We start from the raw sequence: 6657 nt of genomic DNA, 5'->3' as shown, positions 1-6657 counted from the left end.
CAGATGTTGCCGTGATGGTTTTGATACAATCCCAGCACTCAGGAGGCAAAGACGGGTAGATTTCTGTGCATCTGAGGTCGGGCTCAGTATGCAGGATGACTTTGCTTTGGTTTGGTTTGCTTTGCTTTGCTTTTATGTTGAGGTTTACAACACATAGCAATAGACCAAAACCTAACACTTTTAAAGCAGAATGTGCTAGGTTTTAGATAAGCAAGGATGTTCAAGAGACAGTTGTAGGAAAGGTTTGCTTTGTTAATATTTAGTATGTTCTTCCTGGTATTTATTTACATAACTTTCTGATTTAGTTTTTCTTTTTTTTTCTCCATGTTTATGAAATTGGGTGTTTCTTATTTACATTTCAATTGTTATTCCCTTTCCATGTTTCCAGGCCAACATCCCCCTAACCCCTACCCCTCCCCTTCTACATGGGTGTTCCCCTCCTCATCCTCCCCCCATTACCGCCCTCCCCGCAACAATCCCCTTCACAGGGGATTCAGTCTTGGCAGAACCAAGGGCTTCTCCTTCCACTGGTGCCCTTTGATTTAGTTTTTCTGAACTGAATGTTCCTGCTTTCTTTTGTACATTCATGTATAAAAGCACACTGTGAAGCATTACTGGGGAGTAGGTGTTTATTTAAAGGACAGAGACAGAGAGGACATAGCATGGTTATGGTTAGCAGAGAAGTTGAGGCCCCAGCACCACAGAAGACTGAATGGAGGGATCTCTGCAGAGCATGCAGGCAGGAAAGACTCTTCCTCTACCTGTTAGCATGGGAGTGAGTTCTCAGCAAGAGTCTGTAACCAGGCTCTCTGATTTCCAGGAAAGTCTCAGAGCAGCCAGGTGACACAGGACAGGACAACAATTCCTGAAACCTCACTTAGGTTAGTATGGCTCCTGCAAGGCAGCTGCTGAGGACTCAGCCCCCTTAGAGCAGCTGTCTCTGTGAAAGGAGTAGAGGAAGCATGTACAGGACAGCAAATACAATCCAGATTATAGGATCACATGCTGACAGAGTATGCAGCAGCCCATTCAAAACTGTCACCTTGCTTCAGTCATCAGGGAAATGCAAATCAAAATGACCTTGACAGTCTGCCTTATACCAATCGGAATGGCTAAGATCAAAGATGCAGGTGACAGCATATTCTGGAAGGGATGTGAAAAAAGAGGACCATTCCTCTATTGCTGGTGGAGCTAAAAGATTGGTAAATTCCTTTGGAACTCAATCTGGCAGTTCCTCGGAAAATTGGAAATAGTTCTATCAGAAAGCCCAGCTATACCACTACTGGACATATAACCAAAAGAAGCTCCAACATATAACAAGGATACCTGCTCCACTATTTTTCTAGCAGCCTTATTTATTACAGTCAGAAGCTAGAAAAAACCTAGATGCCCTTCAACAGAAGAACGGATACAGAAAATGTGGTATATTTACACAATGGAGTATTACTCCAATATTAAAAACAATGACTTCTTACACAACTGGATAGAACTAGAAAATGTCATCCTGAGTGAGGATACCCAGACACAAAATTACACACATGTTATATACTCATTGATAAATGCATATTAGCCCAAAAGTTCAGAGTACCTCACAAACCATAGGGAGCTTAAGAAGAAGGAAGACCCACAGATCCCTGCTCCCAAACCCCTTGGGAGAGCTCACTGCCCAGACAGGTGGGCAATTCTGAGACTTCAGGGCAGGAGAGACCGCCAGCACTGCCCACCCCTGCCCACATCCCTGGCCCAAGAGAAAACTATATAGGGCCTCTGAGAACAGGAAGATAGGGGCACTCAATGCTGTGGTCCAGACACTACCTGGATCTAAAGGGACCCGGTCAAAAAGCTCCCTGCACCCAAATCCCTTGGGAGGGAGAGCTAGACCTTCAGAGGGACAGACTTGACTGGGAAGCCACAGGAGACTACTCTCTGCCCACATTTCTGACTCTAGAGGAAAATGCCTACCTCCATCAGGGCACCCTATGCACAGGGTTCCGAGCGAAGGCAGAGCAGGCCCTTCTGGTTGCTGCCCTCACAGAGAGTTGAAACCCAGATCTGAGAAGTGACTCCAGGCTCTGGAGGAGAGTTAAGACCAACTTTTCTGCTCCAAGTGACCTGCTTGGTGGACCCAGGACACACGCCCATAGGAACACCTGAAGACCAGTAGACAGGAATGGCAACACGCCTGAAAGCAGAACACTCTGTTCCCATAATTGGCTGAAATAGAACAGGAAAACAGGTCTACAGAATTCCTGGTACACAGGCCTATAGGACAGTCTAACCACTGTCAGAAATAGCAGAACAAGGTAACACCAGAGACAACGTGATGGCAAGAGGGAAGCACAGGAACCCAAGCAACAGAAACCAAGACTACATGGCATCATCAGAGCCAAACTCTCCCACCAAAGCAAACACTGAATATCCAAACACACCAGAAAAGCAAGATCTAGATTTAAAATCACATTTGATCATGATATTGGAGGACTTCAAGAAAGACATAAAGAAATCCCTTAGAAAATTGTAGGAAAACACAAATAAACAGGCCGAAGCCTATAGAGAGGAAATGCAAAAATCCCTGAAAGAATTACAGGAAAACACAATCAAACACGTGAAAGAATTAAAAATGGAAATAGAAGCAATAAAGAAGGCAGAAAGGGAGACAACCCTGGATATAGAAAACCAAAGGAAGAGACAAGGAGCTATAGATACAAGCATGACCAACAGAATGCAAGAAATAGAAGAGAGAATCTCAGGAGCAGAAGATTCCATAGAAATCATCGACACAACTGTCAAAGATAATGTAAAACAGAAAAAGCTACTGGCCCAAAACATACAAGAAATCCAGGACACAATGAGAATATCAAACCTAAGGATAATAGGTATAGAAGAGAGTGAAGACTCCCAGCTCAAAAGACCAGTAAATATCTTCACCAAAATCATAGAAGAAAACTTCCCTAACCTAAAGAAAGAGATGCCCATAAACATACAAGGAGCCTACAGAACTCCAAATACATTGGACCAGAAAAGAAACTCCTCCCATCACATAATACTCTAAACACCAAATGCACAAAACAAAGAAAGAATATTATAAGAAGTAAGTGGAAAAGGCCAAGTAACATATAAAGGCAGACCTATCAGAATCACACCAGAAGTCTCGCCAGAGACTATGAAAGCCAGAAGATCCTGGACAGATGTCATACAGACCCTAAGAGAACACAAATGCCAGCCCAGGTTACTGTATCCAGAAAACTCTCAATTAAAATAGATGGAGAAACCAAGGTATCCCATTACAAAACCAAATTTACACAATATCTTTCTACTAATCCAGCCCTACAAAGGATAACAAATGGTAAAGCCCAACCCAAGGAGGCAAGCTACACCCTAGAAAAAGCAAGAAACTAATGGTTTTGCAAGAAAACAAAGAGAAGAGAAGTACAAACAATCTCACATCCAAACACGAATATAACAGGAAGCAACACTCACTATTCTTTAATATCTCTCAACATCAATGGACTCAGTTCCCTAATAAAAAGACACAGATTAACAAACTGGATACACAAGGAGGAACCAACATTTTGCTACCTACAGGAAACACACCTCAGAGACAAAGACAGACACTACCTCAGAGTAAAAGGCTGGAAAACAACTTTCAAGCAAATGGCCTGAAGAAGCAAGCTGGAGTAGCCATTCTAATATCTAATGAAATCGATTTTCAACCATTTTCAAGTCATCAAAAAAGATAAAGAAGGACACTTCATATTCATTAAAGGAAAAATCCACCAAGATGAACTCTCAATCCTAAATATCTATGCTCCAAATACAAGGGCACCTACATACAAAAAAGAAACCTTACTAAAGCTCAAAGCACACATTGCACCTCACACAATAATAGTAGGAGATTTCAACACCCCACTCTCATCAATGGACAGATCATGGAAACAGATATTAAACAAAGACATAGACAGACTAAGAGAAGTCATGAACCAAATAGATTTAACATATATTTATAGAACATTCTATCCTAAAACAAAAGGATATACTTTCTTTTCACGACCTCATGGTGCTTTCTCCAAAATTGACCATATAATTGGTCATAAAAGAGGCCTCAACAGATACAGAAAGATAGAAATAATACCATGCATCTTATCAGACCACCATGGGCTAAAGCTGGTCTTCAATAACAATAAGGAGCAAATGCCCAATATGGATGGAAGTTGAATAATGCTCTACTCAGTGATAACCTGGTCAAGGAAAACATAAAGAAAAAAATTAAAGACTTAGAATTTAATGAAAATGAAGGTACAACGTACCAAAACCTATGGGACACTAGGAAAGCTGTGCTTAGAGGAAAACTCATAGCTCTGCAGAAAGAAACAGGAGAGAGCATATATCAGCAGCTTGACAGCACACCTAAAAATTCTAGAACAAAAAGAATAAAACACCCCCAGGAGGAGTAGAGGGCAGGAAATGATCAAACTCAGAGCTGAAATCAACCAAGTAGAAACAAAAAGGACTATACAAAGAATCAACAGAAATAAAACCTGGTTCTTTGAGAAAATCAACAAGATAGATAAACCCTTAGCCAGACTAACCAGAGGACACAGAGAGTGTGTCCAAATTAACAAAATTAGAAATGAAAAGGGAGACATAACAACAGAGCCAGAGGAAATTCAAAAAATCATCAGATCCTAATACAAAAGCCTATATTCAGTAAAACTTGAAAATCTGGAGGAAATAGACAATTTCCTAGACAGATACCAGGTACCAAAGTTAAATCAGGAAAAAATAAACCATTTAAATAACCCCATAACTCCTAAAGAAATAGAAGCAGTCATTAAAAGTCTCCCAACCAAAAAGAGCCCAGGTCCAGATGGGTTCAGTGCAGAACTCTATCAGACCTTCATAGAAGACCTCATACCAATACTATCCAAACTATTCCACGAAATTGAAACAGATGGAGCACTACCGAATTCCTTCTATGAAACCACAATTACTCTTATACCTAAACCACACAAAGACCCAACAAAGAAAGAGAACTTCAAACCAATTGCCCTTATGAATATCAACACAAAGATATTCAATAAAATTCTTGCTAACGGAATACAAGAGCACATCGAAACAATCATCAATCATGATCATGTAGGCTTCATTCCAGGTATGCAGGGATGGTTTAATATATGGAAAACCATCAACATAATCCACTAAGTAAACATACTGAAAGATAAAAACCACATGATCATTTCATTAGATGCTGAGAAAGCATTTGACAAAATTCAACACCTCTTCATGATAGAAGTCCTGGAAAGAACAGGAATTCAAGACCCATACCTAAACATAGTAAAAGCCATATACAGCAAACCAGTAGCTAATATTAAACTAAACAGAGAGAAACTTGAAGCAATCCCACTAAAATCAGGGACTAGAAAAGGCTACCCACTGTCTCCCTACTTATTCAATATAGTTCTCAAAGTCTTAACCAGAGCAATCAGAGAACAAAAAGAGATCAAAGAGATACAGATTGGAAAGGAAGAAGTCAAAATATCACTATTTGCAGATGATATGATTGTATACTTAAGTTATCCCAAAAGTTCCACCAGAGAACTACTAAACCTGACAAACACCTTCAGCAAAGTGACTGGGTATAAAATTAACTCAAATAAATCAGTAGCCTTCCTCTACATAAAAGAGAAACAAGCCAAGAAAGAAATTAGGGAAACGACACCCTTCGAAATAGTCCCAAATAATATAAAATACCTTGGTGTGACTTTAACCAAGCAAGTAAAAGATATGTATGATAAGAACTTCAAGCCTCTGAAGAAAGAAATTGAAGATCTCAGACGATGGAAAGATCTCCCATGCCCATGGATCGGCAGGATTAATATAGTAAAAATGGCCATTTTACCAAAAGCGATCTACAGATTTAATGCAATCTCCATCAAAATTCCAACCCAATCCTTCATAGAGTTAGACGGAACAATTTACAAATTCATCTGGAATAACAAAAAACCCAGGATAGCTAAAACTATCCTCAACAATAAAAGGACTTCCAGGGCAATCACTATCCCTGAACTCAAGCAGTATTACAGAGCAATAGTGATAAAAACTGTATTGTCTTGGTACAGAGAAAGACAGATAGACCAATGGAATAGAATTGAAGACCCACATACCTATGGTCACTTGATTTTTGACAAAGGAGCCAAAACCATCCAATGGAAAAAAGATAGCATTTTCAGCAAATGGTGCTGGTTCAACTGGAGGGCAACATGTAGAAGAATGCAGATCGATCCATGCTTATCACCCTGTACAAAGCTTAAGTTAAAGTGGATCAAGGACCTCCACATCAAACCAGATACGCTCAAACTAATAGAAGAAAAAGTGGAGAAGCATCTGGAACACATGGGCACTGGAGAAAATTTCCTGAACAAAACACCAATGGCTTATGCTCTAAGATCAAGAATCGACAAATGGGATCTCATAAAACTGCAAAGCTTCTGTAAGGCAAAGGACACTGTGGTTAGGACAAAATGGCAACCAACAGATTGGGAAAAGATCTTTACCAATCCTACAACTGATAGAGGGCTGATATCTAAAATATACAAAGAACTCACAAAGTTAGACCGCAGGGAGACAAATAACCCTATTAAAAATGGGGTTCAGCCC

This window comes from Rattus norvegicus, chromosome 1, assembly GCF_036323735.1.
Source record: "Rattus norvegicus strain BN/NHsdMcwi chromosome 1, GRCr8, whole genome shotgun sequence".
Taxonomy (NCBI): Eukaryota; Metazoa; Chordata; class Mammalia; order Rodentia; family Muridae; genus Rattus; species Rattus norvegicus.
The sequence above is the reverse complement of the archived record's forward strand: the minus strand, read 5'-3'. Positions refer to the sequence as shown.